We start from the raw sequence: 24,833 nt of genomic DNA, 5'->3' as shown, positions 1-24,833 counted from the left end.
ACTCGACGCCCTTGCTGGGCTCCCGTCTCTACAATCTTTGCGGTCCAGAACTATTGTCATCGAGGTGCCCCGCACACCTCCGCCTTGCAGGACGCCGACGCCCCGACGCCGACGAGCACCGCTCGGACGGAGCTGCCGCCTCTTCGACAACGTTCGGCCTCGTTCGTCGACGGACGTTCGACGCCCCGTGCCTCCCGCCTGAAAAGGAAGGCATTCAAGAAGGGCCGTCGATTCCCCGTCGCCGAACAGCGAGTCCCTCGACGCTTGTCGACGCCTTTTCGAGGAACTCGACTCCACCAGGTACATTGGGGGGGTAAAAACATTATAGGAGAAAAATAGACTATTGAACAATATCTGGACTGGGCTGGGGTTATATCTCTTTATTTTGCAGGTTGCCCAGGTGGGGGGATCTCCACACAGAACTGTGTCCAGTAGCAAGGGCCAGTATTCTGCCTATTGTTTCAACCCTCTGTTATCTCTCCTCTCTCTATTGCTGGTTTCCTTCTTATTGATCTGTGTGCCATTTCTACAGTATTGTGAATGCACTTTAATGAGGTCTAATATTAGTGGTACCACTTTAGAATTGTAGATATTTACCATTGCTGATTTTCCTGAGCACAAAGTGCGTTATTGTGATAAGTGTACATAACCCTTGAATATTAATTATATAAAGACTGTGTTTTCAGTAATACAGTGTGTGGACATTCCTTTGTGGGGGCTTGGGGATACACTGTACTTAAGAACCAGCCTGCATCACCTCCTGAGAAGCTAGGCCTTGATTGCTCGTCCATCGCTACCGTATTAGAGAATCTTGGCTGGGGTCCTCTGTGCCTCCCCTCTACCATATAGAGAGCAGAAGTACAGACCCCCCCACCGGTCTTCTTTACAGAGAGTGAGCCCCTTCCTGATTTGCTGCATAGCAACCCTCAGGATGGCTCAGTGGAGGGAGTACAACTCTCTCCAGATTTGACAACAGAGCAGCAGAGGGCCTGCAGGGCTTTGCTCCAGCAGTATGCCTCTCTGTTTTCACTGACACCGGGCCTTACACCGTGGTGTAAGCACGAAATTGACACTGGTGACAGTGTGCCTGTCAAAAGCAGGAGCTATCGTATGTCAGATACCGTCAAAAACCACATCCAGGCTGAGGTCGCCAAGATGTTGGATCTGGGTGTTATTGAACCCTCCACCAGTCCCTGGTCCAGTCCAGTGGTCCTTGTCCCCAAGGCAAGTTCCCAGGCGGGTACCAAAGATTGGAGGTTCTGTGTGGACTACCGAGGAGTCAATGCCGTCACCAAAACTGACGCGCACCCATTGCCCAGGGCTGATGAGCTCGTGGACACTATAGGTGCTGCCAAATTTGTGAGCACCTTTGACCTTACCTCAGGCTATTGGCAAATAGCTCTGACGGACCATGCCAAGGAAAAGACGGCATTCTCCACACCTGAGGGACTCTACCAGTTTAGGGTCATGCCCTTTGGGTTGAAGAATGCCCCTGCCACCTTCCAGAGATTGGTCAACCATGCGCTCAGTGGGCTGGAAGCCTTTTGTGTGGCTTACTTAGACGACATTGCCGTCTACAGTTCCACCTGGGAAGAGCATTTGACACATCTGGATAAGGTGTTGCAGGCCTTGAAAAGGGCTAACCTCACTATCAAGGCCACCAAGTGCCAGATAGCTCAGGGGAAAGTTACCTATCTTGGTCATGAGGTAGGAGGGGGTCAAATCCAACCTCTCTCCAGTAAAGTACAGGACGTACAGAACTGGGAGACTCCCACTACTCAAACCCAGGTGAGAGCCTTTTTGGGCCTCACTGGGTACTATCGCAATTTCATGGCAGACTATGGAACCATAGCTGCACCCCTGACAGCTCTAACTTCACCCAAACAACCTAGGAAGGTTAATTGGACTGAAGACTGTCAGAGGGCCTTTGATGGCTTGAAAGAAAGTCTGTGTAGGGCACCTGTGTTGAGTGCGCCTGACTACAGCCGACCCTTTATCGTCCAGACGGATGCCTGCGACACCGGAATTGGAGCTGTCTTGTCCCAGTTAGATGACAAAGGGCGAGAACATCCTATCATATTCATCAGTAGACAACTCAAGGGTAGAGAACTTAGGTGGGCTACTGTTGAAAAGGAATGTTTTAGTATAGTTTGGAGCCTTAGGCGTTTTAGGCCCTACCTTACGGGGTCCACCTTCAAGGTCCAAACAGATCATAAGCCCCTGAAGTGGCTTATGCAGATGAAGGGTGAGAATCCGAAATTGCTCAGGTGGTCGATTAGCCTACAAGGGCTAGACTTCACCATAGAGCACAGACCAGGGAAGAGTCACGATAATGCAGATGGCCTTTCCAGAAGGTATGTTGACCGTCTGGATGAGGGTGTCTATCCCGTGGGAGATTAGGCACCCTCCACCTCAGTCTGGGGGGGGCGACTGTGATGCCGGAAATGCATCTGAGGGACAGGGCCTCTGAATCCTTGTCCTTTTTCTGTTTTTACCGTGTGTTCTGTCATGTTTTCTGCCCAGGAGTCCATTTGGGACTCCTGGCAGTGCAGCTCTCTCTTTTGGTTTGGTGAACAGACCCATGGGATACCCTTATGGCACCCATGGGTAGGGGTACAACCCTGTGCCCCTAGTGTATGTTTTTTGGCACCTGTGGGTGGCCCACAGAGCAGGGTATGGGCTGGTGGCAGCTCCATGCTGAATTAGACAGGTGCTCTGGGCGTCCTCCATTTTGGGATACCCAGGCCCTGCCATTGGGATCAGTTGATTCCTGATAGAAAACAAGATGGCCCCTGTGGCCTCTTGCTTTCTATTGCCTGTTGTCTTGTTTTTCCCAAAGTCCTGGGAAGCCCTGACTCTGTCCCTTCCCCCTGACTGGCTGTTGGGTGGAAGTTCCATATATGGTGTTGTTGTGAAGGCCCAGCTAGACTGACTGGAGCCTTCCCAGTGACTGTATGTTGTGGGTACCTCCTGTGGGTGGGACCTGGGTGAATGGAGTGTGTGACCAATATACACTCCTTGTTGTGGTTGTCTGGTTTCTGGCATGAGAGACAAAGACTGAGACAGCCCTGCCCGAAACTGGCCTGAATGCAGTGTGTAGTGTTGAATGGCTGGGTACTTGTCCCAATCCACATTCCTTGTTGTGAGTGTCTGAAAGGGAGGAGTGTGGCCTGAATGCACTGTGTGCCTGATTGGCTGACTGACTGCATGAATGCCCTGCTGTGTGATTGGCTGCTGTGTGTGTGCCAGCAGTGTGGATGAGAGACAGAATAGTATATCTGGGGACCTCTCACCACTGGAAATTGTTCAGAAGCATTCAGAAGCTGAGTCTCCACTCAAGAGTAACTGGATTTGCTGATCCTCGACGTCCAGCTGGAAGAAGAAGACTTGCTGTGGCATTTGCTTCGACGGAACTGAAGGTTGTCGAAATCGTCGAGGACTGACCCGAGAGAGGACCTGGCTAGGCGCCCTCTTCCCGTGCTCCGAGGGACCATCGAGCACCGCTGAATCTTCACCGAAGCGCCCTGGAAGTCAGACCCTCGAAAGGCTGCCGACCCGAGACGGGACCGCCGAGGAGATCGAAGTGAAGCACCCGGACATCGACGCTGTCGAAGTCCATTGCCGTCGACCAGGGTTCGCAGGTCTGTGTAACCGCTGGAGGCCTGTCGAAGTTGTGTTGCCCCGCCGTGGGAACCACTTGACGCCGTGCCGCCGACGACCGGAGCCGTCTGCTCCTTGCCGAAGAACATTTGCCTTGAAGGACTCCCTCGTCCGCATCGTCGGCCGCTTTGTCCCGCCGGAGAAAGTCGAGGACGACCAACGCGCCGAGGAGAATCCGCCGGTGGGTTTCCCGCCACCTCACGACCCCAAAGACTCGAGCGACTCGACGCCCTTGCTGGGCCACCGTCACCCACAATCTTTGCGGTCCAGAACTAGTGTCGCCGAGGTGCCCCGCACGCCTCTTCCTCGCAGGACGCCGACGTCTCGACGCCGACGAGCACCGCTCGGATCGAAGCCTGCCGCCTCATCGACGCCGTTCTACCTTGTTTGTTGTCGGACGTTCGACGCCCCGTGTCTCCCGCTTGAAAGGGAAGGCATTCAAGAAGGGCCGTCGATTCCCCGACACCGAACACCGAGTTTCTCGACGCCTCTCGACGATCCGTGACTCCTGCTTTAAAGGGGGTCATTCAAGAGGGATCTGTCGACGCCTCTTCGAAGAACTCGACTCCACCAGGTACATTGGGGGGTAAAAACATTATAGGAGAGAAATAGACTATTGAACAATATATGGACTGGGCTGGTGTTATATCTCTTTATTTTACAGGTTGCCCAGGTGGGGGGATCTCCACACAGAACTGTGTCCAGTGGTAGGGGCCAGTATTCTGCCTATTGTTTCAACCCTCTGTTATCTCTCCCCTCTCTATTGCTGGTTTCCTTCTTATTGATCTGTGTGCCATTTTAACAGTATTGTGAATGCACTTTAATGAGGTCTAATATTAGTGGTACCACTTTAGAATTGTAGATATTTACCATTGCTGATTTTCCTGAGCACAAAGTGCGTTATTGTGATAAGTGTACATAACCCTTGAATATTAATTATATAAAGACTGTGTTTTCAGTAATACAGTGTGTGGACATTCCTTTGTGGGGGCTTGGGGGATACACTGTACTTAAGAACCAGCCTGCATCACCTCCTGAGAAGCTAGGCCTTGATTGCTCGTCCATAGCTACCGTAATCGAGAATCTTGGCTGGGGTCTTCTGTGCCTCTCCTCTACCATATAGAGAGCGGAAGTACAGACCCCCCCACCGGTCTTGACAACAAGTAACCCCAAGTCTGTTTTCAGAGCGGAATCTCAGACATTCTGCCGACCGGCACAACATACAGATATGGGCCTCGGGTGTACAAGCCACCAAGAAAAATAGGGAACCCCATGCATTTCCGAAAAGAGGGCACCCGTGGGAATCCGCAGAGGTATGATTTGCGCACATCACCCAAGAATTTATTACCCATACACCCCCGCAAAGCCCGAAATGTGAGGAAAAAAATTCATTTTCAGCAGATTTCGCTAGGCGCACTCATCGAAACACGCCCCCAACAACACATGGCCTACCGTCCCGCGTTCCCACAGGTGTCCCGATGAAAACAGCATCTCGCATGTGCGGGTGCACCTACCTGGCTGCCAATGGGAAGGCCTAAAACACAAGTAACCCCAAGTCTGTTTTCAGAGCGGAATCTCAGACATTCTGCTGACCGGCACAACATACAGATATGGGCCTCGGGTGTCCAAGCCACCAAGAAAAAAAGGGAACCCCATGCATTTCCGAAAAGAGGGCACCCGTGGGAATCCGCAGAGGTATGATTTGCGCACATTACCCCAGAATTTATTACCCAGACACCCCCGCAAAACCCGAAATGTGAGGAAAAAAATGCATTTTCCGCACATGTCGCTAGGCGCACTCATCGAAACACACCCCCAACAACACATGGCCTACCGTCCCGCGTTCCCACAGGTGTCCTGATGAAAACAGCATCTCACATGTGTGGGTGCACCTACCTGGCTGCCAAGGGGAATGCCTAAAACACAAGTAACCCCAAATCTGTATTCAGTGCGGAATCTCAGACATTCTACCGACCGGCACAGCATACAGATATGGGCCTCGGGTGTCCATGCCACCAAGGAAAACAGGGAACCCCATGCATTTCCGAAAAGAGGACACCGGTGGGAATCCGCAGAGGTATGATTTGCGCACATCGCCTTAGAATTTATTACCCAGACACGCCCGCAAATTCTGAATTGTGGGGGGAAAAAAACGCATTTTCCGCATTTTTCGCTCGGCGCCCCCATCGAAACACGCCCCCAACAACACATGGCCTACCGTCCCGCATTCCTACAGGTGTCCGGATGAAAACAGAACATCACATGTGTGGGTGCACCTACCTGACTGCCAAGTGGAAAGCCTAAAACACAAGAAACCCCAGTCTGTTTTCAGAGCAGAATCTCAGACATTCTGCTGACCGGCACAACATACAAAAATGGGCCTCGGGTGTCCAATCCACCAAGAAAAATAGGGAACCCCATGCATTTCCGAAAAGAGGGCTCCCGTGGGAATCCTCAGAGGTATGATTTGCACACATCACCCCAGAATTTATTACACAGACACCCCTGCAAAGCCCGAAATGTGAGGAAAAAAATGCATTTTCCGCACATGTCGCTAGTCGCACTCATCGAAACACGCCCCCAACAACACATGGCCTACCGTCCCACGTTCCCACAGGTGTCCGATGAAAACAGCATCTCACATGTGTGGGTGCACCTACCTGGCTGCCAAGGGGAAAGCCTAAAACACAAATAACCCCAAGTCTGTTTTCAGAGCGGAATTTCAGACATTCTGCCGACCGGCACAACATACAGATATGGGCCTCGGGTGTCCAAGCCACCAAGAAAAATAGGGAACCCCTTGCATTTCCGAAAAAAAGGCACCCGTGGGAATCCAAAGAGGTATGATTTGCGCACATCACCCCAGAATGTATTACCCAGACACCCCACCAAAGCCCGAAATGTGAGGAAAAAAATGCATTTTCCGCACATGTCGCTAGTCGCACTCATCGAAACACGCCCCCAACAACACATGGCCTACCGTCCCACCTTCCCACAGGTGTCCCGATGAAAACGGCATCTCACATGTGTGGGTGCACCTACCTGGCTGCCAAGGTGAAAGCCTAAAACACAAGTAACCCCAAGTCTGTTTTCAGTGCGGAATCTCAGACATTCTACCGACCGGCACAACATACAGATATGGGCCTCGGGTGTCCAAGCCACCAAGGAAAACAGGGAACCCCATGCATTTCCGAAAAGAGGACACCGGTGGGAATCCGCAGAGGTATGATTTGCGCACATCGGCCCAGAATTTATTACCCAGACACCCCCGCAAAACCCGAAATGTGAGGAAAAAAATGCATTTTCCGCACATGTCGCTAGGCGCACTCATCGAAACACGCCCCCAACAACACATGGCCTACCGTCCCGCATTCCCACAGGTGTCCCGATGAAAACAGCATCTCACATGTGTGGGTGCACCTTCCTGGCTGCCAAGGGGAATGCCTAAAACACAAGTAACCCCAAGTCTGTTTTCAGTGCGGAATCTCAGACATTCTGCTGACCGGCACAACATACAGATATGGGCCTCGGGTGTCCAAGCCACCAAGAAAAATAGGGAACCCCATGCATTTCCGAAAAGAGGGCACCCGTGGGAATCCACAGAGGTATGATAAGCGCACATCACCCCACAATTTATTACCCAGACACCCCCGCAAAACCCGAAATGTGAGGAAAAAAATGCATTTTCCGCATTTTTCGCTCGGCGCCCCCATCGAAACACGCCCCCAACAACACATGGCCTACCGTCCCGCATTCCTACAGGTGTCCGGATGAAAACAGAATATCACATGTGTGGGTGCACCTACCTGACTGCCAAGTGGAAAGCCTAAAACACAAGAAACCCCAAGTCTGTTTTCAGAGCAGAATCTCAGACAGTCTGCTGACCGGCACAACATACAAAAATGGGCCTCGGGTGTCCAATCCACCAAGAAAAATAGGGAACCCCATGCATTTCCGAAAAGAGGGCACCCGTGGGAATCCTCAGAGGTATGATTTGCACACATCACCCCAGAATTTATTACACAGACACCCCTGCAAAGCCCGAAATGTGAGGAAAAAAATGCATTTTCCGCACATGTCGCTAGTCGCACTCATCGAAACACGCCCCCAACAACACATGGCCTACCGTCCCACGTTCCCACAGGTGTCCGATGAAAACAGCATCTCACATGTGTGGGTGCACCTACCTGGCTGCCAAGGGGAAAGCCTAAAACACAAATAACCCCAAGTCTGTTTTCAGAGCGGAATCTCAGACATTCTGCCGACCGGCACAACTTACAGATATGGGCCTCGGGTGTCCAAGCCACCAAGAAAAATAGGGAACCCCTTGCATTTCCGAAAAAAAGGCACCCGTGGGAATCCACAGAGGTATGATTTGCGCACATCACCCCAGAATGTATTACCCAGACACCCCACCAAAGCCCGAAATGTGAGGAAAAAAATGCATTTTCCGCACATGTCGCTAGGCGCACTCATCGAAACACGCCCCCAACAACACATGGCCTACCGTCCCACGTTCCCACAGGTGTCCCGATGAAAACGGCATCTCACATGTGTGGGTGCACCTACCTGGTTGCCAAGGTGAAAGCCTAAAACACAAGTAACCCCAAGTCTGTTTTCAGTGCGGAATCTCAGACATTCTACCGACCGGCACAACATACAGATATGGGCCTCGGGTGTCCAAGCCACCAAGGAAAACAGGGAACCCCATGCATATCCGAAAAGAGGACATCGGTGGGAATCCGCAGAGGTATGATTTGCGCACATCGCCCCAGAATTTATTACCCAGACACCCCCGCAAAACCCGAAATGTGAGGAAAAAAATGCATTTTCCGCACATGTCGCTAGGCGCACTCATCGAAACACGCCCCCAACAACACATGGCCTACCGTCCCGCGTTCCCACAGGTGTCCCAATGAAAACAGCATCTCACATGTGTGGGTGCACCTTCCTGGCTGCCAAGGGGAATGCCTAAAACACAAGTAACCCCAAGTCTGTTTTCAGTGCGGAATCTCAGACATTCTGCTGACCGGCACAACATACAGATATGGGCCTCGGGTGTCCAAGCTACCAAGAAAAATAGGGAACCCCATGCATTTCCGAAAAGAGGGCACCCGTGGGAATCCGCAGAGGTATGATTTGCGCACATCACCCCACAATTTATTACCCAGACACCCCCGCAAAACCCGAAATGTGAGGAAAAAAATGCATTTTCCGCATTTTTCGCTCGGCGCCCCCATCGAAACACGCCCCCAACAACACATGGCCTACCGTCCCGCATTCCTACAGGTGTCCCGATGAAAACAGAACATCACATGTGTGGGTGCACCTACCTGACTGCCAAGTGGAAAGCCTAAAACACAAGAAACCCCAAGTCTGTTTTCAGAGCAGAATCTCAGACATTCTGCTGACCGGCACAACATACAAAAATGGGCCTCGGGTGTCCAATCCACCAAGAAAAATAGGGAACCCCATGCATTTCCGAAAAGAGGGCACCCGTGGGAATCCTCAGAGGTATGATTTGCACACATCACCCCAGAATTTATTACACAGACACCCCTGCAAAGCCTGAAATGTGAGGAAAAAAATGCATTTTCTGCACATGTCGCTAGGCGCACTCATCGAAACACGCCCCCAACAACACATGGCCTACCGTCCCACATTCCCACAGGTGTCCGATGAAAACAGCATCTCACATGTGTGGGTGCACCTACCTGGCTGCCAAGGGGAAAGCCTAAAACACAAATAACCCCAAGTCTGTTTTCAGAGCGGAATCTCAGACATTCTGCCGACCGGCACAACATACAGATATGGGCCTCGGGTGTCCAAGCCACCAAGGAAAACAGGGAACCACATGCATTTCTGAAAAGAGGACACCGGTGGGAATCCGCAGAGGTATGATTTGCACACATCGCCCCAGAATTTATTACCCAGACACCCCCGCAAAGTCCGAAATGTGGGGAAAAAAATGCATTTCACGCACATTTCTCTCGGTGCACCCTCAATACATGCCCCCAACAACACATGGCCTACTTTCCCGCGTTCCCACAGGTGTCCCGATGAAAACAGTACCTCACATGTGTGGGTGCACCTACCTGGCTGCCAAGGGGAAAGCCTAAAACACAAGTAACCCCAAGTCTGTTTTCAGAGCGGAATCTCAGACATTCTGCCGCCTGGCACAGCATACAGATATGGCCCTTGGGTGTCCAAGCCACCAAGGAAAACAGGGAACCCCATGCATTTCCCAAAAGAGGACACCAGTGGGAATCCACAGAGGTATGATTTGTAGACATCGCCCCAGAATGTATTACCCAGACACCCCCGCAAAGTCCAAAATGTGGGAAAAAAAATGCATTTTCCGCACATTTCGCTCGGCGCACTCATCGAAACACGCCCCCACCAACACATGGCTTACCGTCCAGCATTCCCACAGGTGTCCCGATGAAACCGGTACCTCACAGTTGTGGATGCACCTACCTGGCTGCCAAGGGGAAAGCCTAAAACACAAGTAACCCCAAATCTGTTTTCAGTGCGGAATCTCAGACATTCTACCGACCGGCACAACATACAGATATGGGCCTTGGGTGTCCAAGCCACCAAGGAAAACAGGGAACCCCATGCATTTCCGAAAACAGGACACCGGTGGGAATCCGCTGAGGTATGATTTGCGCACATCGGCCAAGAATTTATTACCCAGACACCCCCGCAAATTCTGAATTGTGGGGAAAAAAACGCATTTTACGCACATTTCGCTCGGCGCACCCATCGAAACACGCCCCCAACAACACATGGCTACTGTCCCGCGTTCCCACAGGTGTGCCAATGAAAACGGTACCTCACATGTGTGGGTGCATCTACCTGGCCGGCAAGGGGAAAGCCTAAAACACAAGTAACCCCAAGTATGTTTTCACAGCGGAATCTCAGACATTTTGCCGAGCGGCACAACATACAGATATGGGCCTCAGGTGTCCAAGCCACCAAGGAAAACAGGGAAACCCATGCATTTCCGAAAAGAGGACACCATTGGGAATCCGCAGAGGTCTGATTTGCGCACATCGCCCCAGAATGTATTACCCAGACACCCCTGCAAAGTCCGAAATGTGAGGGAAAAATGCATTTTCCGCACATTTCGCTGGGCGCACCCATCGAAACACGCCCCCAACAACACATGGCCTACCGTCCCGCATTCCCACAGGTGTCCCGATGAAAATGGTACCTCACATGTGTGGGTGCACCTACCTGGCTGCCAAGAGGAAAGCCTAAAGCACAAGTAACCCCAAGTCTGTTTTCAGAGCGGAATCTCAGACATTCTGCCGACTGGCACAGCATACAGATATGGCCCTCGGGTGTCCAAGCCACCAAGGAAAACACGGAACCCCATGCATTTCCCAAAAGAGGACACCCGTGGGAATCCACAGAGGAATGATTTGCACACATCGCCCCAGAATGTATTACCCAGACACCCTTGCAAAGTCCAAAATGTGGGGGAAAAAATGCATTGTCCGCACATTTCGCTCGGCGCACCCATCGAAACACGCCCCCAACAACACATGGCCTACCGTCCTGCATTCCCACAGGTGTCCCGATGAAACCGGTACCTCATATGTGTGGGTGCACCTACCTGGCTGCCAAGGGGAAAGCCTAAAACACAAGTAACCCCAAGTCTGTTTTCAGAGCGGAATCTCAGACATTCTGCCGACCGGCACAACATACAGATATGGGCCTCGGGTGTCCAAGCCACCAAGGAAAACAGGGAACCCCATGCATTTCCGATAAGAGGACACCCGTGGGAGTCCGCAGAGGTATTATTTGCGCACATCGCCCCAGAATTTATTACCCAGACAACCCCGCAAATTCCAAAATGTGGGGAAAAAAATGCATTTTCCACACATTTCGCTCGGCGCACCCATCGAAACACGCCCCCCAACAACACATGTTCTACCATGCCGCATTCCCACAGGTTTCCCGATGAAACTGGTACCTCACATGTGTGGGTGCAACTACCTGGCTGCCAAGGGGAAAGCCTAAAACACAAGTAACCCCAAGTCTGTTTTCAGAGCGGAATCTCAGACATTCTGCCGACCGGCACAACATATAGATATGGGCCTCGGGTGTCCAAGCCACCAAGGAAAACAGGGAACCCCATGCATTTCCAAAAAGAGGACACCCGTGGGAATCCAAAGAGGTATGATTTGCACACATCGCCCCAGAATGTATTACCCAGACGCCGCTGCAAAGTCTAAAATGTGGGGAAAAAATGCATTTTCCGCACATTTCGCTCGGCGCACTCATCGAAAAACGCCCCCAACAACACTTGGCTTACCGTCCAGCATTCCCACAGGTGTCCCGATGAAACCGGTACCTCACATGTGTGAGTGCACCTACCTGGCTGCCAAGGGGAAAGCCTAAAACACAAGTAACCCTAAGTCTGTTTTCAGTGCGGAATCTCAGACATTCTACCGACCGGCACAACATCCAGATATGGGCCTTGGGTGTTCAAACCACCAAGGAAAACAGGGAACCCCATATTTTTTCCCGAAAAGGGGACACCGGTGGGAATCCGCAGAGGTATGATTTGTGCACATCGCCCCAGAATTCATTACCCAGACACCCCCGCAAATTCTGAATTGTGGGGAAAAAAATGCATTTTCCGCACATTTCGCTCAGCACACCCATCGAAAAACGCCCCCAACAACACATGGCCTACCGTCCCACATTCCCACAGGTGTCCCGATGAAAACGGTACATCACATGTGTGGGTGCACCTACCTGGATGCCAAGTGGAAAGCCTAAAACACAAGAGACCCCAAGTCTGTTTTCAGAGCGGAATGTCAGACATTCTGCCGACCGGCACAACATACAGATATGGGCCTCGGGTGTCCAAGCCACCAAGGAAAACAGGGAACCCCATGCATTACCGAATAGAGGACACCCGTGGGAATCCGCAGAAGTATGATTTGAACACATCGTCCAAGAATGTATTACCCAGACACCCCCGCAAAGTCCGAAATGTGGGGAAAAAATGTATTTTCCGCATATTTCGCTCGGTGCACCCATTGAAACACGCCCCCAACAACACATGGCCTACCATCCCGCGTTCCCACAGGTGTCCCAATGAAAACAGTACCTCACATGTGTGGGTGCATCTACCTGGCCGCCAAGGGGAAAGCCTAAAACACAAGTAACCCCAAGTTTGTTTTCAGAGCAGAATCTCAGACATTCTGCCGACTGGCATAACATACAGATATGGCCCTCGGGTGTCCAAGCCACCAAGGAAATCAGGGAACCCCATGCATTTCCGAAAAGAGGACTCCTGTTAGAATCCACAGAGGTATGATTTGCACACATCGCCCCAGAATTTATTACCCAGACACCCCCGCAAAGTCTGAAATGTGGGGAAAAAAATGTATTTTCCGCATATTTCGCTCGGTGCACCCATCGAAACACGCCCCCAACAACACATGGCCTACTGTCCCGCGTTCCCACAGGTGTCCCAATGAAAACGGCATCTCACACGTGTGGGTGCACCTACCTGGCTGCCAAGGGGAAAGCCTAAAACACAAGTAACCCCAAGTCTGTTTTCAGTGCGGAATCTCAGACATTCTACCGACCGGCACAACATACAGATATGGGCCTCGGGTGTCCAAGCCACCAAGGAAAACAGGGAACCCCATGCATTTCCGAAAAGAGGACACCGGTGGGAATCCACAGAGGTATGATTTGCGCACATCGCCCCAGAATTTATTACCCAGACACCCCCGCAAAGTCCGAAATGTGGGGAAAAAAATGTATTTTCCGCATATTTCGCTCGGTGCACCCATTGAAACACACCCCCCAACAACACATGGCCTACCATCCCGCGTTCCCACAGGTGTCCCAATGAAAACGGTACCTCACATGTGTGGGTGCATCTACCTGGCCGCCAAGGGGAAAGCCTAAAACACAAGTAACCCCAAGTTTGTTTTCAGAGCGGAATCTCAGACATTCTGCCGACCGGCACAACATACAGATATGGGCCTTGGGTGTCCAAGCCACCAAGGAAAATAGGGAACCCCATGCATTTCCGAAAAGAGGACAACCGTGGGAGTCCGCAGAGGTAACATTTGCGCACATCGCCCCAGAATTTATTACCCAGACACCCCCGCAAATTCCGAAATGTGGGGAAAAAAATGCATTTTCCGCACATTTCGCTCGGCGCACCCATCGAAACACGCCCCCAACAACACATGTTCTACCATCCCGCATTCCCACAGGTGTCCCAATGAAACTGGTACCTCACATGTGTGGGTGCACCTACCTGGAAGCCAAGGGGAAAGTCTAAAACACAAGTAACCCCAATTCTGTTTTCAGAGCGGAATCTCAGACATTCTCCGGAGTGGCACAACATAACATACAGATATGGGCCTCAGGTGTCCAAGCCACCAAGGAAAACACGGAACCCCATGCATTTCCCAAAAGAGGACACCCGTGGGAATCCACAGAGGTATGATTTGCACACATCGCCCCAGAATGTATTACCCAGACACCCTTGCAAAGTCCAAAATGTGGGGGAAAAAATGCATTTTCCGCACATGTCGCTCGGCGCACCCATCGAAACACGCCCCCAACAACACATGGCCTACCGTCCAGCATTCCCACAGGTGTCCCAATGAAACTGGTACCTCACATGTGTGGGTGCACCTACCTGGCTGCCAAGGGGAAAGCCTAAAACACAAGTAACCCCAAGTCTGTTTTCAGAGCGGAATCTCAGACATTCTGCCGACCGGCACAACATACAGATATGGGCCTCGGGTGTCCAAGCCACCAAGGAAAACAGGGAACCCCATGCATTTCCAAAAAGAGGACACCGGTGGGAATCCACAGAGGTATGATTTGCACACATCATCCCAGAATTTATTACCCAGACACCCCCGCAAAGTCCGAAATGTGGGGAAGAAAACACATTTTCTGCACATTTCACTTGGCGCACCAATCGAAACACATCCCCAACAACACATGGCCTACCGTCCTGTGTTCCCACTGGTGTCCCGATGAAAACGGTACCTCACATGTGTGGGTGCACCTACCTGGCTGCCAAGGGGAAAGCCTAAAGCACAAGTAACCCCAAGTCTGTTTTCAGAGCTGAATCTCAGACATTCTGCCGACCCGCATAACATACAGATTTGGGCCTCGGGTGTCCAAGCCACCAAGGAAAACAGGGAACCCCATGCATTTCTGAAAAAAGGACACCCGTGGGAATCTGCAGAGATATGATTTGCACACATTGCCCCAGAATTTATTACCCAGACACCACCGCAAAGTCCGAAATGTGGGGAAAACAACGCATTTTCCGCACATTTTACTCGGCACACCAATCGAAACACGCCCCAACAACACATGGCCTACCGTCCTGCATTCCCACAGGTGTCCCGATGAAACCAGTACCTCACATGTGTGGGTGCACCTACCTGGCTGCCAAGGGGAAAGCCTAAAACACAAGTAACCCCAAGTTTGTTTTCAGAGCGGAATCTCAGACATTCTGCCGACCGGCAAAACATACAGATATGGGCCTCGGGTGTCGAAGCCACCAAGGAAAACAGGGAAACCCATGCATTTCTGAAAAGAGGACACCCTTGGGAATCCGCAGAGGTATGATTTGCGCACATCGCCCAGGAATTTATTACCCCGACACCCCCGCAAAGTCCGAAATGTGGGGAAAAAATACATTTTCCGCACATTTCGCTCGGCGCACCCATTGAAACACGCCCCCAACAACACATGGCCTACGGTCCCACGTTCCCACAGGTGTCCCAAAGAAAACGGTACCTCACATGTGTGGGTGCACCTACCTGGCTGCCAAGGGGAAAGCCTAAAACACAAGTAACCCCAAGTCTGTTTTCAGAGCGGAATTTCAGACATTCTGCCGACCGGCACAGCTTACAGATATGGGCGTCAGGTGTCCAAGCCACCAAGGAAAACAGGGAACCCCATGCATTTCCGAAAAGAGGACACCCGTGAAAATCCGCAGAGGTATGATTTGCGCACATAGCCCCAGAATTTATTACCCAGACACCCCCGCAAACTCCGAAATGTGGGGAAAAAAATGCATTTTTTTGCACATTTCGTTCGGCGCACCCATCAAAACACACCCCCAACAACACATGGCCTACTGTCCAGCGTTCCCACAGGTGTCCCGATGATAACAGTACCTCAGATGTGTGGTTGCACCTACCTGGCTGCCAAGGGGAAGCCTAGAACACAAGTAACCCCAAGTCTGTTTTCAGAGCGGAATCTCAGACATTCTGCCGACCGGCACAACATACAGATATGGGCCTCGGGTGTCGAAGCCACCTAGAAAAATAGGGAACCCCATGCATTTCCGAAAAGAGGGCAGCTGTGGGAATCCGCAGAGGTATGATTTGCGCACATCATCCTAGAATTTATTACACAGACACCCCCGCAAACCCCGAAATGTGAGGAAAAAAATGCATTTTCCGCACATGTCGCTAGGCGCACTTATCGAAACACGCCCCAAACAACACATGGCCTACTGTCCCGCGTTCCCACAGGTGTCCCAATGAAAACAGCATCTCACATGTGTGGGTGCACCTACCTGGCTGCCAAGGGGAAAGCCTAAAACACAAGTAACCCCAAGTCTGTTTTCAGTGCGGAATCTCAGACATTCTACCGACCGGCACAGCATACAGATATGGGCCTCGGGTGTCGAAGCCACCAAGGAAAACAGGGAAACCCATGCATTTCTAAAAAGAGGACACCCTTGGGAATCCGCAGAGGTATGATTTGCGCACATCGCCCAGGAATTTATTACCCCGACACCCCCGCAAAGTCCGAAATGTGGGGAAAAAATACATTTTCCGCACATTTCGCTCGGCGCACCCATTGAAACACGCCCCCAACAACAGATGGCCTACTGTCCCACGTTCCCACAGGTGTCCCAAAGAAAACGGTACCTCACATGTGTGGGTGCACCTACCTGGCTGCCAAGGGGAAAGCCTAAAACACAAGTAACCCCAAGTCTGTTTTCAGAGCGGAATCTCAGACATTCTGCCGACCGGCACAGCATACAGATATGGGCGTCAGGTGTCCAAGCCACCAAGGAAAACAGGGAACCCCATGCATTTCCGAAAAGAGGACACCCGTGAAAATCCACAGAGGTATGATTTGCGCACATCGCCCCAGAATTTATTACCCAGACAACCCCGCAAACTCCGAAATGTGGGGAAAAAAATGCATTTTTTGCACATTTCGTTCGGCGCACCCATCAAAACACGCCCCCAACAACACATGGCCTACTGTCCAGCGTTCCCACAGGTGTCCCGATGATAACAGTACCTCAGATGTGTGGGTGCACCTACCTGGCTGCCAAGGGGAAGCCTAGAACACAAGTAACCCCAAGTCTGTTTTCAGAGCGGAATCTCAGACATTCTGCCGACCGGCACAACATACAGATATGGGCCTCGGGTGTCGAAGCCACCAAGAAAAATATGGAACCCCATGCATTTCCGAAAAGAGGGCACCTGTGGGAATCCACAGAGGTATGATTTGCGCACATCATCCCAGAATTTATTACCCAGACACCCCCGCAAACCCCGAAATGTGAGGAAAAAAATGCATTTTCCGCACATGTCGCTAGGCGCACTCATCGAAACACGCCCCGAACAACACATGGCCTACTGTCCCGCGTTCCGACAGGTGTCCCAATGAAAACAGCATCTCACATGTGTGGGTGCAGCTACCTGGCTGCCAAGGGGAAAGCCTAAAACACAAGTAACCCCAAGTCTGATTTCAGTGCGGAATCTCAGACATTCTACCGACCGGCACAGCATACAGATATGGGCCTCGGGTGTCCAAGCCACCAAGGAAAACAGGGAACCCCATGCATTTCCGAAAAGAGGACACTGGTGGGAATCGGCAGAGGTATGACTTGCGCACATCGCCCCAGAATTTATTACCCAGACACCGCCGCAAATTCTGAATTGTGGGGAAAAAAACGCATTTTCCTCACATTTCGCTCGGCGCCCCCATCGAAACACGCCCCCAACAACACATTGCCTACCGTCCCACATTCCCACAGGTGTCCCGATGAACACGGAACATCACATGTGTGGGTGCACCTACCTGGCTGCCAAGTGGAAAGCCTAAAACACAAGTAACCCCACGTCTGTTTTCAGAGCGGAATCTCAGACATTCTGCCGACCGGCACAACATACAGATATGGGCCTCGGGTGTCCAAGCCACCAAGAAAAATAGGGAACCCCATGCATTTCCGAAAAGAGGGCACCCGTGGGAATCCGCAGAGGTATGATTTGCGCACATCACCCCAGAATTTATTACCCAGACACCCCCCGCAAAGCCCAAAATGTGAGGATAAAAATGCATTTTCCGCACATGTCGCTAGGCGCACTCATCGAAACACGCCCCCAACAACACATGGCCTACCGTCCCGCGTTCCCACAGGTGTCCCGATGAAAACAGCATCTCACATGTGTGGGTGCACCTGCCTGGCTGCCAAGGGGAAAGCCTAAAACACAAGTAACCCCAAGTCTGTTTTCAGAGCGGAATCTCAGACATTCTGCCGACCGGCACAACATACAGATATGGGACTCGGGTGTCCAAGCCACCAAGAAAAATAGGGAACCCCATGAATTTCCGAAAAGAGGGCACCCGTGGGAATCCGCAGAGGTATGATTTGCACACATCACCCCAGAATGTATTACCCAGATACCCCCGCAAAGCCCGAAATGTGAGGAAAAAAATGCATTTTCCGCACATGTCGCTAGGCGCACTCATCGAAACACGCCCCCAACAACACATGGTCTACCGTCCCGCGTTCCCACAGGTGTCCCGATGAAAACGGCATCTCACATGTGTGGGTACACCTACCTGGCTGCTAAGGGGAAAGCCTAAAACACAACTAACCCCAAGTCTGTTTTCAGTGCGGAATCTCAGACATTCTACTGACCGGCACAGCATACAGATATGGGTCTCGGGTGTCCAAGCCACCAAGGAAAACAGGGAACCCCATGCATTTCCGAAAAGAGGACACCGGTGGGAATCCGCAGAGGTATGATTTGCACACATCGCCTCAGAATTTATTACCCAGACACGCCCGCAAATTCTGAATTGTGGGGAAAAAAACACATTTTCCGCACATTTCGCTCGGCGCCCCCATCGAAACACGCCCCCAACAACACATGGCCTACCGTCCCGCATTCCCACAGGTGTCCCGATGAAAACGGAACATCACATGTGTGGGTGCACCTACCTGGCTGCCAAGGGGAAAGCCTAAAACACAAGTAACCCCAAGTCTGTTTTCAGAGAGGAATCTCAGACATTCTGCCGACCGGCACAACTTACAGATACGGGCCTCGGGTGTCCAAGCCACCAAGAAAAATAGGGATCCCCATGCATTTCCGAAAAGATGGCACCCGTGGGAATCCGCAGAGGTATGATTTGCGCACATCACCCCAGAATGTATTACCCAGACACCCCCGCAAAGCCCGGAATGTGAGGAAAAAAATGCATTTTCCGCACATGTCGCTAGGCGCACTCATCGAAACACGCCCCCAACAACACATGGCCTAACGTCCTGCGTTCCCACAGGTGTCCCGATGAAAACAGCATCTCACATGTGTGGGTGCACCTACCTGGCTGCCAAGGGGAAAGCCTAGAACACAAGTAACCCCAAGTCTGTTTTCAGTGCGGAATCTCAGACATTCTACCGACCGGCACAACATAGAGATATGGGCCTCGGGTGTCCAAGCCACCAAGGAAAACAGGGAACCCCATGCATTTCCGAAAAGAGGTCACCGGTGGGAATCTGCAGAGGTATGATTTGCGCACATCGCCCCAGAATTTATTACCCAGACACCCCCGCAAATTCTGAATTGTGGGGAAAAAACGCCATTTTCCGCACATTTCGCTCGGCGCCCCCATCGAAACATGCCCCCAACAACACATGGCCTACCGTCCCGCATTCCCACAGGTGTCCCGATGAAAACGGAACATCACATGTGTGGGTGCACCTACCTGGCTGCCAAGGGGAAAGCCTAAAACACAAGTAACCCCAAGTCTGTTTTCAGAGCGGAATCTCAGACATTCTGCCGACCGGCACAACATGCAGATATGGGCCTCGGGTGTCGAAGCCACCAAGGAAAACAGGGAAACCCATGCATTTCTGAAAAGAGGACACCCTTGGGAATCCGCAGAGGTATGATTTGCGCACATCGCCCAGGAATTTATTACCCCGACACCCCCGCAAAGTCCGAAATGTGGGGAAAAAATACATTTTCCGCACATTTCGCTCGGCGCACCCATTGAAACACGCCCCCAACAACACATGGCCTACTGTCCCACGTTCCCACAGGTGTCCCAAAGAAAACGGTACCTCACATGTGTGGGTGCACCTACCTGGCTGCCAAGGGGAAAGCCTAAAACACAAGTAACCCCAAGTCTGTTTTCAGAGCGGAATCTCAGACATTCTGCCGACCGGCACAGCATACAGATATGGGCGTCAGGTGTCCAAGCCACCAAGGAAAACAGGGAACCCCATGCATTTCCGAAAAGAGGACACCCGTGAAAATCCGCAGAGGTATGATTTGCGCACATCGCCCCAGAATTTATTACCCAGACACCCCCGCAAACCCTGAAATGTGAGGAAAAAAATGCATTTTCCGCACATGTCACTAGGCGCACTCATCGAAACACGCCCCGAACAACACATGGCCTACTGTCCCGCGTTCCCACAGGTGTGTGATGCTGGAAATGCATCTGGGGGACAGGGCCTCTGAATCCTTGTCCTTTTTCTGTTTTTACCGTGTGTTCTGTCATGTTTTCTGCCCAGGAGTCCATGTGGGACTCCTGGCAGTGCAGCTCTCGCTTTTGGTTTGGTGAACAGACCCATGGGATACCCTTATGGCACCCATGGGTAGGGGTACAACCCTGTGCCCCTAGTGTATGTTTTCGGCACCTGTGGGTGGCCCACAGAGCAGGGTATGGGCTGGTGGCAGCTCCATGCTGAATTTGACAGGTGCTCTGGGTGTCCTCCATTTTGGGATACCCAGGCCCTGCCATTGGGATCAGTTGATTCCTGATAGAAAACAAGATGGCCCCTGTGGCCTCTTGCTTTCTATTGCCTGTTATCTTGTTTTCCCAAAGTCCTGGGAAGCCCTGCCTCTGTCCCTTCCCCCTGACTGGCTGTTGGGTGGAAGTTCCATATATGGTGTTGTTGTGAAGGCCCAGCTAGACTGGCTGGAGCCTTCCCAGTGTCTGTATGTTGTGGGTACCTCCTGTGGGTGGGACCTGGGTGAATGGAGTGTGTGACCAATATACACTCCTTGTTGTGGTTGTCTGGTTTCTGGCATGAGAGACAAAGGCTGAGACAGCCCTGCCCGAAACTGGCCTGAATGCAGTGTGTAGTGTTGAATGGCCGGGTACTTGTCCCAATCCACATTCCTTGTTGTGAGTGTCTGAAAGGGAGGAGGGTGGCCTGAATGCACTGTGTGCCTGATTGGCTGACTGACTGCATGAATGCCCTTCTGTATGATTGGCTGCTGAGTGTGTGCCAGTAGTGTGGATGAGAGGCAGAATAGTATATCTGGGGACCTCTCACCACTGGTAGTTGTTCAGGAACGTTCAAAAGCGTTCAGAAGCGTTCTGGAGTTGTGTCTCCACTCTAAGAGTAACTGGAACTGCTGATCCTCGACGTCCAGCTGGAAGAAGAAGACTTGCTGTGGCATTTGCTTCGACTGATCCGAAGGCTGCCGAGATCGTCGAAGACTGACCTGAGAGAGGACCTGGTAAGGCGCCCTCTTCCCGTGCTCCGAGGGACCATCGAGCACCGCTCCATCTTCGCCGAAGCGCCCTGGAAGACAGACCCTCGAAAGGCTGCCGACCCGAGACGGGACCGCTGAGGAGATCGAAGTGAAGCACCCGGACATCGACGCCGTCGAAGTCCATTGTCGTCGACCAGGGTTCGCAGGTTTGTGAAACCACTGGAGGCCCGTCGAAGTTGTGTTGCCCAGCCGTGGGAACCACTTGACGCCGTGCCGCCGACGACCGGAGCCGTCCGCTCCGTTGCCTAAGAACATTCAATCGAAGGACTCTCTCGACCGCATCGTCGACCGCTTATGCTGCCGGAGAAAGTCGAGGCCGACCAACGCGCCGAGGAGAAACCTGCCGGTGGGTTTCCCGCCACCCGACGACCTCAAAGACTCGGACGACTCGACGCCCTTGCTGGCTTCCGTCTCTACAATCTTTGCGGTCCAGAACTATTGTCATCGAGGTGCCCCGCACACCTCCGCCTTGCAGGACGCCGACGCCCCGACGCCGACGAGCACCGCTCGGACGAAGCTGCCGCCTCTTCGACATCGTTCTTCCTCGTTTGTCGACGGACGTTCGACGCCCCGTGCCTCCCGCTTGAAAGGGAAGGCATTCAAGAAGGGCCGTCGATTCCCCGACGCCGAACAGCGAGTCCCTCGACGTTTGTCGACGCCTCTTCGAGGAACTTGACTCCACCAGGTACATTGGGGGGGTAAAAACATTCTAGGAGGGAATAAGACTTGCAGAGTAATACATGGACTGGGCTTGTGCTATATCTTCCTTACAGGTTGCCCAGGTGGGGGGATCTCCACACAGAACTGTGCCTAGTGGTAGGGGTCAGTATTCTGCCTATTGCTCAACCATCTTACTTTCTCTCCTCTCTCTATTGCTGGTCTCACTCTATTGGTCTGTGTGATATTGTACAGTATTGTTCATGCACTTCAATGAGATCTAGGGTGGTACCACTTTAGAATTGTAAATATTTGTCATTGTAGATTTTGCCAGAGTACAAAGTGAGTTATCATGATAAATGTACATAACCTTAACTTTTGATTATATAAAGACTGTGTTCTAACCAATACAGAGTGTGGATATTCCTTTGTGGGGGCTTGGGGGATACACTGTACTTAAGAACCAGCCTGCATCACCTCCTGAGAAGCTAGGCCTTGATTGCTCGACCATTGCTACCGAATAGAGAATCTTGGCTGGGGTCTCCTGTGCCTCTCCTCCACCATATAGGGAGCGGAAGTACAGACACCCCCCACCGCTCGTTGAGACCCGTCTCTCACACTGGTGGCAAGCGGTGGGATGCTTATGGTTTTAAGAATCAGTGTATAAGCGTGCCACTTACAAAGGATATTTGCCCTTTATTAAATTAAGGTTTAGTTGTGTACAAGGTAACTGCATTACAAACAATGGAGTCTATTGCGAATGGCAAATTAACTCGGATGAGCTTGGAGGCTCTCCAGAGTGCTTGTGAAGCTAGGGAGTTAGACTTTGTGGATAAGTCTAGGGCTGAGCTAATAGCTGCCCTGGTGGACTACCAGACTGATAGTGAAACTCTTGATGAAGGGGGGAATGCAACCAATGAGGACTCTGCCACTGGGGTTTCAGCTGAATCTGTTTCTGGGAATGCCGCCATTCCTGCTGCCTCTGTTCCAAACTCCAGCAATTCCTTAGAGCTTGAGTTATTAAGGATGAAATTGGCCTTTGAATACCGCAAGTTGGAAATAGATGCTGAGCTTAAGAAAGAGGAGTTGGCTCAACAAGTGGAGCTCAAGAATAGGGATCTTGAACTCAAGAGCCAGGACACTGAATGTCAGAGGATCCAGCTAGAGAAAGCTAGAGTGGAGACTTCAGCTAGATCCAGTGAGAGTGTCAGGTCCCCAGCCACCAAGTTTATGAAAGATTTGGTGGGTGTATTTGTGGAGGGTTCGGATATCCTCCAATGGATTGAAGCGTTTGAAATGGCTTGTGAGATTCATGATGTGGATAAAAGAGATTGGGCGAAGTGTTTGTTAAGCAGAGTGCCTCAAACCGGGTATGACTGTATTCTGAAGCTGAGTGTGGAAGAAAGGGGTCAGTACGAGTGTATGAAGTCTGCTTTAATTGCCAAGTTCGGCAAGACACCTACCCAATACCTTAGAAGGTTCAGGGATTTTAAGAAAAAGGAGAATATGTCTTGGGTTGACTGGGTGAGTGCTGCGCACATGAACATGATGGGGTGGATCGATGGATACAAGGTTAAGACTTTTGTTGAATTGTCCCACCTCTTGTTTTTTGAGCATTTCTCTGAAGCATGTTCCCCAGAGCTGCGTCAGTATGTGGCTGACCAGAACATTTTGGATCCCTTTAAGCTGGCTAGGTTGGCTGACAAGTGGGTCTCCCACCGGGTGTCCCCTAAGGACTCCAGTGGGAAGGACAAGGACAAAGAGAAGGGGGCCTCTCAGAAAGCTGAGGAGTCCTCCAAGCAGTCACAGTCGGGTAAACCAAAACCTTCCTCTCCTAAGACCCAAAAATCTAGTGGGGATAAGTCATCTGGGGGTGGGAATAAGAGTAGTGGTCCACCTGCTGCAAAGCAGGCTCCCAGTGGTTCCAGTACCGTACCCCGCACTCCTGGCGCTTGTTGGGACTGTGGGGCTCTGGATCACAAAAGGGGTGACCCCAAGTGTAAAGGTAAGGCACTTGGAGTACAGGCTGTCAGCCTGACCTACCCTTACCCCGTGTCTGAGGTGGAGGCCACTGTCCTCCCCTCCTCTGCCGGTATCACATTTGGTGCTCCGGTGGAGATTTCCTTAGTGTCCCTTGGGGCCTGGGACCAGTATGCGGAAGTACTGGCGACTATCCCACAGAACACCCGTAGATTTTTGAGAAGTGTCCTCTTGAATGGCCAGCCTTCCACTGGTTTGAGAGACACTGGGGCAAGCATGACAATGGTGGACAGGACCCTGCTCAGGCCAGAGGACTATGAAGGTGCTCCTCTGCAAACCACCAGGTTAGCTGGTGGGCCTCCCAAATTATCACCTGTAGCCTTAGTCACACTCATGATTGGCGACAAGACAGCGAAGCTTCCTGTCCTGGTTCAGGACAATGTCCCTGCTAACATTTTGTTAGGGAATGATCTAGAAGAGTTGGGGTTGATCTCGGATGGTCTTCCCATGACTGCTGCTGCCGTCACTAGATCACAGGTGACACGGGGTCTCGCTGTGGGTCAGATACCCGAGCCAAAGGCGAGGCCTAAGGCAAGAAGGAGGAAGACCAAGAAGGCCACCTCTGTGGAGGGAGCGCCTTCTCTTCCTGCTGCACCCATTGGGATCCATGCTCCGGACGGGCTGGGTCCCTTGGAAAACCCG

This window comes from Ambystoma mexicanum, chromosome 12, assembly GCF_040938575.1.
Source record: "Ambystoma mexicanum isolate Mex_15411 chromosome 12, UKY_AmexF1_1, whole genome shotgun sequence".
Taxonomy (NCBI): Eukaryota; Metazoa; Chordata; class Amphibia; order Caudata; family Ambystomatidae; genus Ambystoma; species Ambystoma mexicanum.
This window is presented reverse-complemented; position numbering follows the sequence as displayed.